The following is a 12654-nucleotide window of genomic DNA, read 5'->3' as shown; positions in this document are numbered from 1 at the left end:
AGCCTCGCGGGAGGAGGCCCTTTTGGAAATGGGCATGAAGCCAGAGCTGTCGCCACGCTCAGGAGGTAAAGGAGACTGGAGCTTGACGGCCATATTTGAAGTGGGTAAGAAGCTGCAAAGGGCCACATTAACAAGATCGCGCAGAGAGTGTTTTCGGGAGATTGAAGTTCAGAGCCAAATTACCACCGGCTTTCGTTAGTGGCTGCATAAACCTGGGAAGTTTTCTTTGTCCTTAAAATCCGCGATTCTCCTGCGATTTGTTAAACTACAAGGTACCCTCTAGACGATCTTGGCTGTCCTTGGTGTGGGGTTGTCCTGGCCAGTGATGTTCGATTCTTGTTGCTAGATGATACTGTAATCGCAGAACCAGTGAAATTTGAGAGTGGTCTGGAGTTTGACAGAAATTGAGGGAAGGCAGCTTCTAGGAAATATTTTCCTTCCAGATAAAAAGACAAAGCTTCAAGAGGAGGCTCCATCTTTCCCCTTCCCTTTCCTTAGGGATTGGTTGAGGAGCATCTTGTGACATTGAGGGGACAAATCTTTAAAGATGAAAGGTGGATCGTTAGGGAGTTTGAGATTGACATGTACGCACTGCTATATTTAAAATGGATAACCAACAAAGACCTACTTGTATAGCACAGGGAATTCTCAGTATTATGTAACAGCCTAAATAGGAAAAGAATTTGAAAAAGAATAGATACATGTATAATGTATATGTATAATTGAATCACTTTGCTGTACACCTGAAACTAACAATATTGTTAATCAACTATACTCCAATATAAAATAAAAAGTTAAAAAAAAAAAAGCTAACGTGCTGAAGATGGTTGTATGGAAAGAGAGAAAACCCCTGAATACTTGATGATGTCACTGAGCTGCTGCAGCAGACTTGGAAACACCTATCTCCAGATTTTGTTGTGTAAGATAATTGAAGGTCTTTTTTGTCTAGACTCGTAGGTCTCTGTTGCTTGGGTTCTTGAAACTGATAGCATTTCTAGAGATACATGAGGTGAAGTTCCCCTCCTCCAAAGAAAAAAAGTAAGAAAGGTGGGAGTTGAGTATATTTGAACCCCTACGAAGACTCTCAAACTACAGAATGCTTTTGAAATAGCAAAATATAGTTTGCGAAAGATACAATAGCCTGAAATGATTTCGGTCACTGCTAGTTTGGGCTGGTTATAAATGTAGCTGACAGGAATGGTAAAAACAGAAGGCAAAGAAATATAATACAGATTTAGTAGTAATTAGGGGTATGACCTATTAATCACATATGTTGGACACCATTGTGAACAAGCTTTTTAAAGATTACTTTGAAAAATCAATACAGTTAGAAGTAATGACAAATATACAGCTACAGAACACTTGGCAAAAAAACCAAAAACCAAAACCAAACAACCTATCATATGGTAGACTGTTACTTTGGTGGCCCCAAATGAATCATTCCTCTCAGTTTTGCACCCCTGATAGTTACCTCCTCTTGAATCTGGGCTGGCCTATGACTTGCTTTAATCCATAGAATTCATTTTAGGCCTATGCCTTAAGAAGACAATAGCTTCTACTTTTGCATTCAGGGAGATGCCACTGTGTTGGAAGTTTGACTTCTCAGACTTCCATGCTGTGAAAAGCCCAACCTAACCACACGGAGGAGCACTGAGGCCTTGGCTAACAGCTTCTGTTGAGCTCCCAGCCAACAGTCAACACCAACTCTCCAGCCATGTGAAGAAGGCCATCGTGGAAGTGGTTTCTTCAGCCTCTACTGTAGTTACTTTGGGTGACTCTATGTGGAGCAGAGATAGGCTGTTTTCTCTGCTCAGCTCTGCCCAAGTTGCAAAATACAAGCAAGTAAAATGATTGTGGTTTTAAGCCACTGAATTTTGGAGTACTTTGTTGTCTGGCAGTAGATAACTGAAATAAATTTTAATGTTATGTGAATAGGTTTTTGTGCCTGGGAAAAGCGCATCTCCTTACCACTAAAGCTAACCGATGTCTGCTTATATTAGTTTGCACTTATTTCTGATATTTCTGTATGTTTTTATTGCCTTTTCATGGGAATTGGTCCTATTTTCCCTTTTAGATTGTACATTTCTAGAGGCAGGGAACAAGCCTCCTATCTTTTGCACTTTTTCCCCCTCATTAAGCTTTTTTTTTTTAAATTTTATTATTTATTTTTATTTTTGGCTGTTGGGTCTTCATTGCTGTGTGCGGGGGCTACTCTTCATTGCGGTGGGCGGGCTTCTCATTGCGGTGGCTTCTCTTGTTGCAGAGCACGGGCTCTAGGCACGTGGGCTTCAGTAGTTGTGGCACGTGGGCTCAGTAGTTGTGGCAGGCGGGCTCTAGAGCGCAGGCTCAGTAGTTGTGGTGCACGGGCTTAGTTGCTCCGTGGCATGTGGGATCTTCCCGGGCCAGGGCTTGAACCCGTGTCCCCTGCGTTGGCAGGTGGATTCTTAACCACTGTGCCACTAGGGAAGCCCCATAAGCTTTGTTTTAATGGAACTCAAAATTATGTGACAGATTTTTGGTCAAGTTGTTTCCATTAAAAAGTACTGATTTTCATACACACTGCTATATTTAAAATAGATAACCAACAAGGACCTACTGTATAGCACAGGAAACACTGCTCAGTGTTCTGTAATAACCTAAGTGGGAAAAGAATTTGAAAAAGAATAGATACCTGTATATGTATAACTGAATCACTTTGCTGTACACCTGAAACTAACAAAACATTGTTAATCAACTATACTCCAATATAAAATAAAAATTTAGCATGCCGCAACTAAACATCCCACATGCTTCAACTAAACATGCCGCAACGAAGATCCCGCATCCCAGCACAGCCTAAATAAATAAATAAATATTAAAATAAAAAATTTAAAAAATTGTTCAAAAGGGGAAAAAAAGTACTGATTTTAAAACCTAATAACTTAAAACTGCCCTACACAAAACAAATGGTCCACAAAACATTCTCCTTTTCTTCTGAAGGTTTTATGATGCATGTTATCATTAAGCAGTCTTTTTTTTTTTATTGGAGTATAATTGCTTTACAATGTTGTGTTAATTTCTGCTGTACCATTAACAAGTCTTTTACTATTAAACTTAAATGAAAAAAAAAATCTTAAATGGCCAATTGAGACAAACAGTTCTGAGACTGTTCTTCCACCACTGATTAAGACTGGAGTGGCAGGTATTGGGGATAATATTCATTTAGCCTCTGAGCTTTCTGGGAAGACTTGGTGACCTCGCCAGCTCTAGCTGCCTTCTTGTCCACTGCTTTGATGACACCCACAGTAACCGTCTGTCTCATGTCATGAACAGCAAAATCGCCCAGAGGAGGATAGTCAGAGAGGTTCTCAACACACATTGGCTTACCAGGAACCATATAAATGATGGCAGCATCACCTGATTTCAAGAATTTGGGGCCAACTTCCAGCTTTTTCCCAGAATGACCATCAATCTTCTCCTTTAGCTCAGCAAACTTGCAAACAATGTGAATGGTGTGACAATCCAGCACAGGTGCGTATCCAGCACTAATTTGGCCTGGTTGGTTCAAGATAATCACCTGAGCTGTGAAGCCAGCTGCTTCCATTGGTGGGTCATTTTTGCTGTCCCCAGCCGCATTGCCATGATGAACATCTTTGACAGACATGTTCTTGACATTGAAACTCACATTGTCTCCAGGAAGGGATTCACTCAAAGCTTCATGATGCACTTCAACAGACTTTACTTCAGTTGTAACATTGACTGGAGCAAAGGTGACCACCATGGCAGGTTTGAGAACACCAGTCTTCATTCGACCCACAGGGACAGTACCAATACCACCAATTTTATATAGATGTCTTGGAGGGGCAGACGCAGGGCTTGTCAGTTGGACGAGTTGGTAGCAGGATGCAGTCCAGAGCTTCAAGCAGCATGGTTCCTCTGTTGTTGCCATCTTTACAGGTGAGTTTCCATCCCTTGAACCAAGGCATGTTAGCCTTTGGCTCCAGCATGTTGTCATCATTCCAACTAGAAATTGGCACAAATGCTACTGTGTCGGGGTTGTAGCCAATTTTCTTAACGTAGGCGCTGGCTTTCTTAACGATTTCCTTGTATCTCCTCTGGCTGTAGGGTGGTTCCATAGAATCCATTTTGTTAACACCAACAATTAGTTATTTCACACCCAGAAGGTAGGCCAGAAGGGCATGCTCACAGATCTGCCCATGCTTGGAGATGCCTGCTTCAAATTCACCAATACCAGCAGCATCGATCAGGACAGCACAGTCAGACTGAGATGTGTCTGCAATCATGTTTTTGATGAAGTCTTTGTGTGCTGGGGCATCAGTGATGGTCACATAGTACTGTTGGTCTTGAATTTCCACAGGGAGATATCAGTGGTGATACTACGCTCACGTTCAGCTTTCAGTTTATCCAAGACCCGGACATACCTGAAGGAGCCCTTTTCCATCTCAGCAGCCTCTCTCTCAAGATTTTTGATGGTTCCTTTGTCGATTCCACCACATTTGTAGATGAGATGGCCAGTAGTGGTAGACTTGCCTGAATCTACGTGTCCAATGGCAACAATGTTTTTAAAAATTTATTATTTTTGTCTGTGTTGGGTCTTCATTGCTGCACTCAGGCTTTCTCTAGTTGCAGCGAGTGGGGGCTACTCCTCATTGCGGTGCAAGGGCTTCTCATTGTGGTGGCTTCTCGCGTTGCAGAGCACAGGCTCTAGGCGCGCGGGCTTCAGTAGTTGTGGGATGTGGGCTCGGTAGCTGTGGCACATGGGCTTTGTTGCTCTGTGGCATGTGGGATCTTCCCAGACCAGGGCTTGAACCTGTGTCCCCTGCATTGGCAGGTGGATTCTTAACCACTGCGCCACCAGGGAAGTTCCCGTTTAAAGTGTTTTAAAGAGAGTATATAATGAAGTGTTAGGTAACAAAATACATATTAACTGTGAGTGCAAAATTAATAGGGGCCACAACAGTCACAGAAAATTCATGAAAGAGGAGAGTGGATGAGATTTTGGCTGGTGCTTCCAGGCAGAGGGAGTAAAACAACAGGCCTGTGGAGGATAGTATGAAGACTGGTCTGCAATGGAGTTAACCCTGTAATTCCTTTACAAAGACTTTATCCTAAGAAATTAACCAGAGTTATATTCATAGATGTTCATTACAGTGCTATATAAATTGGTAAAAACTGGAAACAATCTCTATTTTGTTTAAGAGTTTCTCCTAAGAAAATAATAAAAAATACCAATATTCAAAGATGATCATTACAGTGTTATTTAAAATGACAAAAATTGGAAACAATCTACATTTTAACCAATAGGGAAATACAAATGGCTCAGGCTACATTCATTCAATAGAGTATGTGTTCATTTCAAAGCATATTTTTAATGATAAGTTGGCAAAATATTTATGATTTAGTAATATATGTATATAATTATGTAAAAGAAGCAGAATGCAAAACTATAAGTACATTATGCTGTTAATTTTGTGAAAAAAAAAATGCATGTCTTAGGAAAAAAGCCTGAAAGAAAATACACCAAACATTTTATATGAGGATAATCTCAAGGTGATGTAATTCTGGGTGATTTTTATTTCCATCTTTACATTTTTCTATAGTTTTAACACTTCTAGCAATGATTATATATTTTGTTTATATTCCTAGATACTATCTGTATTAGCTTACTGGGGCTGCCGTAACAATATACTAGGCACTTAAACAACAGAAATTAATTTTCTCATAATTTGAGAGGCTAGAAGTCCAAGATCAAGGTATCAGCAGATTTGGTTTCTTCTGAGGCCTTTCTCCTTGGCTTGCAGATGGCAACCTTCCCTCTGTCTTTACATGGTTGTCCTTTTGTCTGCACATGTTTCTGGTGTCTCCCTTTGGGTCCAAATTTCCTCTACTTATAAAGACAATGGTCACTTTGGATTAAGGCCCATCCTAAAGACCTCATTTTTACTTAATTGCCTCTTTGAAGACCTTGTCTCCAAATACAGTTACATTCTGAAATATTGGGGGTTAGAATTTCAACATATAAATTTTGGGGAGACACGATTCACCTATAGCACTATTTAAAAATGTGATTGGTATATTATTGAAAATATGAGAAACAAAAAATGGGGCAAGTGTGAGTAGAATAGAAAGATATATGGTGGCTAATGGTGGGAGAACAGGTGAAATAACAATGATACCTAAATTATTTTTTTCTTTTTTTAAATTGAAATATAGTTGATTTACAGTGTTGTGTTAGTTTCAGGTAGACAGCAAAGTAATTCAGTTATATATATGTATGTGTATATATATATATTCTTTTTCAGATTCATTCTAAGTTATTACAAGATATTGAATATAGTTCCCTGTGCTATACAGTAGGTCCTTGTTGGTTATCTATTTTGTATATTGTTGTGCATATGTGTTAATCTCAAACTCCTAATTTATCCCTCTCCCTCCTTTCCCCTTTGGTAATCATAAGTTTGTTTTCTACGTTTGTGAGTCTGTTTCTATTTTGAATTAAGACCTAACTTAATTTTTTATATTCAGTTCTCTCTGTTCAAATAACTGCTGTAGTTTCTGTCTCTTGACTAGACTCTGATTTTTACAGTAGTGGAACTGGATTTGGGGAAGGTGTTGGGTTTAGTTTTGGATATCTGAATTTGCAATGACAGTGGGATATTCATGTAGAAATATCTTGTACCTAGATGGAAAAATGATGCTGGAGTTTGTGGGAGAGATGGGAAACTGAAAACATTTGTCATTGTCAGCACTGATGTGATGATGGAAACTGTAAGACTACTTGAATTCTCTGAGTGAGCGGTGTGGGAAGCCAAGAGCAGATGGTTGACCATGGTCTCACATATACTCACAAAGAAAAAGTAGCAAAATTTTTAAAAAAAATCACAAACTTGAACATATAATGATGATTTTATGATAAAGCATTGATAAATGAAGCTCATACCAAGATTTTTTTTTTTTTTTTTTGGTACAGTTAACTTCTTACCCAACCTGTGTTTCCAAGTCTATCCCAATATTGGGGCTAGTGTGACAAATCAAAGCCTAGGAACCCTGGAGCTCTTACTTTTTTTCCCCAAGACCTTTGGGGAAAGCCCGCAGGTCACATTGAAGGCAGTGACTTACCTTTCCTCTTTTATCTTTTGGTTTTGCCAGTCTGCTAACAATACTATAGTGGTACTGCAGAACATAATAAAAATTATGAGAAATTTTTTTTGTAATAAGTCTTTATTGGAGTATAATTGCTTCACAATACCGTGTTAGTTTCTGTTGCACAACAAATCGAATCAGCCATATGCATACACATGTCCCTATATCCCCTCCCTTTTCAGCCTCCCTACCATCCTCCCTATCCTATGCTGCTGCTTCCCACCAGCCAACTATTTTACATTTGGTAGTGTATATATGTCCATGCTACTCTCACTTCGCTGCAGCTTTGACCTCCCACCCCATGTCATCAAGTCCATTCTCTATGTCTACCTCTTTATTCCTGCCCTGCAACTGGGTTCATCAGTACAATTTTTTTTTAGATTCCATATATATGTATTAGCATACGGTATTTGTTTTTCTCTTTCTGACTTACTTCACTCTGTATGACAGACTCTAGGTCCATCCACCTCACTACAAATAACTCAATTTTGTTTCTTTTTATGGCTGAGTAATATTCCATTGTATATATGTGCCATATCTTCATTATCCATTCATCTGTCGATGGACATTTAGGTTGGTTCCATGTCCTGGCTATTGTAAATAGAGCTGCAATGAACACTGTGGTGCATGTCTCTTTTTGAATTATGGTTTTCTCAGGGTATATGCCCAGTAGTGGGATTGCTGGGTCATATGGTAGTTCTATTTTTAGTTTTTTAAGGAACCTCCATACTGTTTTCCATAGTGGTTGTATCAATTTACATTCCCACCAACAGTGTAGGAGGGTTCCCTTTTCACCACACCCTTTCCAGCATTTATTGTTTTTAGTTTTTTTGATAATGGCCATTCTGACCAGCATGAGGTGATACCTCATTGTAGTTTTGATTTGCATTTCTCTAATAGTGATGTTGAGCATCTTTTCATGTACCTCTTGTCCATCTATATGTCTTCCTTGGTGAAATGTCTATTTAGGTCTTCCGCCCATTTTTTAACTGGATTGTTTGTTTTTTTGATATTGAGCTCCATGAGCTGTTTGTATATTTTGGAGATTAATCCTTTGTCTGTTGTTTCATTTGCAAATATTTTCTCCCATTCTGAGGGTTGTCCTTTTTTTTTTTTTTTTTAAATAAAGTCCTTCAATCAGTTATTTATTTATTTATTTATTTTTGGCTGTGTTGGGTCTTCGTTTCTGTGTGAGGGCTTTCTCTAGTTGCGGCAAGCGGGGGCCACTCTTCATCATGGTGCGCGGGCCTTACACTATCGTGGCCTCTCTTGTTGTGGAGAACAGGCTCCAGACGCGCAGGCTCGGTAATTGTGGCTCACGAGCCCAGTTGCTCTGTGGCATGTGGGATCTTCCCAGACCAGGGCTCGAACCCGTGTCCCCTGCATTAGCAGGCAGATTCTCAACCACTGTGCCACCAGGGAAGCCCTGAGGGTTGTCTTTTTGTCTTGTTTTTGGTGTCCTTTGCTGTGCAAAAGCATTTAATTAAGTCCCATTTGTTTATTTTTGTTTTTATTTCTGTTACTCTAGGAGGTGGGTCAAAAAAGATCTTGCTGTGGTTTATGTCAAAGAGGGTTTTTCCTATGTTTTCCTCTAAAAGTTTTATAGTGTCTGGTCTTACATTTAAGTCTTTAATCCATTTGGAGTTTATTTTTTTAATTATTATTATTTTTTAATTAATTAATTAATTAATTAATTTTTGGCTGCATTGGGTCTTCGTTGCCGTGTGCGGGCTTTCTCTAGTTGTGGTGAGCAGGGGCTACACTTCGTTGTGGTGCGTGGGCTTCTTATTGCTGTGGCTTCTCTTGTTGTGGAGCATGGGCTCTAGGCGCGCGGGCTTCAGTAGTTGCAGCACGTAGGCTCAGTAGTTGTGGTTCATGGGCTCTAGAGCACAGGCTCAGTATTTGTGGCCCACAGGCTTAGTTGCTCCACAGCATGTGGGATCTTCCTGGACCAGGGATCGAACCCGTGTCCCCTGCATTGGCAGGCGGATTCTTAACCACTGCGCCACCAGGGAAGTCCCCATTTGGAGTTTATTTTTGTGTATGGTGTTAGGTAGTGTTCTAATTTCATTCTTTTACATGTAGCTGTCCAGTTTTCCCAACACCACTTATTGGAGGGGCTGTCTTTTCTCTGTTGTATGTTCTTGCCTCCTTTGTCGTAAATTAAGTGTCCATATGTGTGTGGGTTTATCTCTGGGCATTCTATCCTGTACCATTGATCTATAGTTCTGTTTTTGTGCCAGTACCATACTGTCTTGATTACTGTAGCTTTGTAGTATAGTTTGAAGTGAGGGAGCCTGATTCCTCCAACTCTGTTTTTCTTTCTCAAGATTGCTTTGGATATTTGGGGTCTTTTGTGTTTCCATACGAATTGTAAGATTTTTTGTTCTAATTCTGTGAAGAATGCCATTGGTAGTTTGATAGGTATTGCAATGAATCTGTAGATTGCTTTAGGTAGTATAGTCATTTTTACAATATTGATTCTTCCAATCCAAGAACATGGTATATTTGTCCATCTGTTTATGTCATCTTTGATTTCTTTCATCAGTGTTTTATAGTTTCCTAAGTACAAGTCTTTTGGCTCCTTCGGTGGTTTATTCCTAGGTATTTTATTCTTTTTGTTGCAATGGTAAATGGGAGTGTTTCCTTAATTTCTCTTTCTGATTTTTCGTTGTTGGTGTGTAGGAATGCCAGAGATTTCTGTGCCTTAATTTTGTATCCTGCAACCTTACCAAATTCATTGATTAGTTCTAGTAGTTTTCTGGTGGCATCTTTAGGATTTTATACATATAGTATCGTGTCATTGGCAAACCGTGACCTTTTTACTTCTTCTTTTCCAATTTGTATTCCTTTTATTTCTTTTTCTTCTCTGATTGCTGTGGCTAGGACTTCCAAAACTATGTTGAATAAGAGTGGCGAGAGTGGACATCCTTGTCTTGTTCCTGACAACTCATTCAAACATTCACTGTGTGCCTACTTTGTGTCAGGTGTCTGTTATGTGTGTAGTTTACTGCTCACAGTTGTTCTAAGCCTTTTCTCTCCTTTGGTTCCCTCTGGTTGCCCCTCAGTACCTATACCTTCTTCTCTTTTGACAGGGGCCCTTACCTCCTACTTTCCTAACAGAGAAAAGAACCATGTGAGGTGAGCCTTTTAATCCATTCCAAAATAACTCTGTTTCTTTCTCCCCATCTTAGAAGAACTGAACTTCCTCTTTTTAAGTTTGAACTGTCCTTGTGTTCTCAATCCTCTTTGTTTTCTCCCTCTTTGTCTTTGTGGGTGCTATAACAGCTAGAATCAAAGATTTCTCCCTTAAATATCTTCTTTTTGTCTAGCTTAAGCACCTTTAATTTCCTCTTCTCTCCTTGGCCTGTAGACATAATCTTTTTTCTCTGTGCTGGAACACACACACACACACACACACACACACACACACACACACACCAAAAACCATTGTTTGACCTTGATGTAACTCTTAGCCTATTTTTCTAACCCTTTTATTGTTGCAGGTTCATAATGGAGCAGGAGCCTATGGGACCTTCGCCAGACAGGCCCTTCCCCCATATCCAGTGTTTAGCTTGTCTCTGAAGTACCTAGATAACAGTATTTGATGCACATTTCCTGAGTTGTTTTACAGATGTGAAACCCACCCCCCCACCAAATGGAAGATGTTAACTACTTGATGACCTTTAGCACACAGCCCCAGGCATCCTGGAGCCTAAGGACTAATAATGTTAACCCCTGTGACACTGCCCTGTTCCCTCACCGTCAGCCAATCAGAGAATTGTGCATGAGCTGATCACATACCCTGAAATTGCACCCTGCAACTGCCCTCCCTCACCTGGCTTTTAAAAATGCTTTGCCGAAACCCTTTTGGGAGCTTGGGGGTTTTTTTGGGCATGAGCCACTCTTCTCCTTGCATGGCCTTACAATAAACCTTTCTCTGCTCCAAGCTTTGATGTTTCTGTTTGTTTGGCCTCACTGTGCGTCAGGCACAGGAACTTGTGCTAACAGGTTTAAGAATGAAACTCCATTCTCAATGCACAGTCACTCCTAGTTCTGCTCTCTTGACTCCTGCTGCTCCTTCAGCCTCTGTCCCTGTCATTCAAACTGGTCACTGAAAGGCAGTCCTGGCTTCCTAGTCACGAGGCACAGTGGGTTTTTCTCAGCCCTCCCTGTCTTAGCTTCTCTGTGGTATTTGACACTGTTGATCCCCCTTTTTTCTAAAACTCTCTTCTCTTGATTTTCATAGCACAACATATGATTTTCTTCTCATCTTTTTGCTCTAACATTTTCAAAACAGTTTGGATGACTAAATGTACTGAGCCTAACTTCCAACATATCTGTTGCAGTTTGAAGGGGTCAGGAAGGAATAGTGGGCGTTACCAAAAGCTGATTGCTGCTCAGATAGGCTTTGTAGGATGTTGTCCAATGATGTTAAAAGCTTCCTCGCTTGGAAGGTCTAGATATTTGATTGTGTCCAAGGCTGGTTAAAGTAACCAATCTTATAAGAGACTAATGCTCCCTATGTAGTGTCTTCCCTGAGCAGAGCTTGCCTTTCCAATTCTCTTTATTCCTCTAAGTTTCAATCTTTCAGTTTCTAATATCTCAGATATATTAATTCCATTGTTGAGCAATGGTCAAGCTCTCTCTTCTGATTTTTACTTTTTATTTCCTAATGATATGTGTTGATTTTACTTGTCAGGTTTTCAGAGTTCTGGAGGTGTTTGCTGTCAACTCAGTGTTCTATGTAAGAAAAAAGCCCCGCTTTGTCTGACAGGCTTTTCTCTCTTCTTAAATGTAGGAGTTATTTAACATAATCTAGATTTTGAAAAGTAGAATGCCTCATGGAGATTTTATGTTTGTTACTCAAGATGTAGAAAATAGAGTTCATTTTTGTCTGAGAAGAATTTTCTCTCCATAAATAAAAAGTGATTACTTAAAAAGTCATCATCCTATTGAGACTGGATAAGAATAAGAAAAAATAACCTGGTCTTATAAACAATTTCTTTTTGTATTGTGCTAAGTTATAGGTGAACTTCTAGTTCTTACTGTTGTTAGTTGATACTTTAACACGGAGCCTTCAGCCAAATGAAAAGGGAACCGTGCGTGGTGAGTTGATGGAAAATGGAGTCTTTACGGCAAAGAAAAACGAAGTCTGAAGTTATTTCTCTGTGAACTTTAACTACTGTTTCTTCCTGATTTCAAACATGGCAGGTTTTAATAGAGACAACATTCATCCCTGCTGTTGTCATTTACTTTGAGTTAACCATTTATTACTGAAACTTAAAGATAAAATCTAGGGAGATTTCTCAACTTAAGGTTCATAGCCTTTCTCTAATTTTCCCTCTTCTCTTATGTTGTACTGCCTTTCCCCTATACATTTGTTGTACTTGGGTACATTGTGAAGTCCAAATTCACATTCTATTTTTATTTCAGTATGAGGGAATTTCAGAGTATAAGGTCACTTGGCTAGTAATAAGTCAGGTCAAGAATTTATCCTAGATCTCCTAT

General features: G+C 39.6%; 1 long non-coding RNA gene and 1 pseudogene across 2 annotated transcripts in view; one reads left to right on the top strand and one right to left on the bottom strand.

The window, feature by feature from the left end:
- Positions 1-118: 118 nt before the first annotated feature.
- Positions 119-12654, top strand: part of LOC132359576 (uncharacterized) — a 100321-nt gene continuing 87785 nt past the window's right edge. For both annotated transcript variants that reach the window (XR_009500879.1, XR_009500878.1), the window contains exon 1: positions 119-272. This is a non-coding gene — a long non-coding RNA (uncharacterized LOC132359576). The remainder of the gene's footprint in view (positions 273-12654) is intronic.
- Positions 3114-4456, bottom strand: LOC132359574 (elongation factor 1-alpha 1-like; annotated as a pseudogene).

This window comes from Balaenoptera ricei, chromosome 2, assembly GCF_028023285.1.
Source record: "Balaenoptera ricei isolate mBalRic1 chromosome 2, mBalRic1.hap2, whole genome shotgun sequence".
Classification (NCBI taxonomy): domain Eukaryota; kingdom Metazoa; phylum Chordata; class Mammalia; order Artiodactyla; family Balaenopteridae; genus Balaenoptera; species Balaenoptera ricei.
Note: the sequence above shows the minus strand (reverse complement) of the source record. Positions and strands in the feature narration are given on the sequence as shown.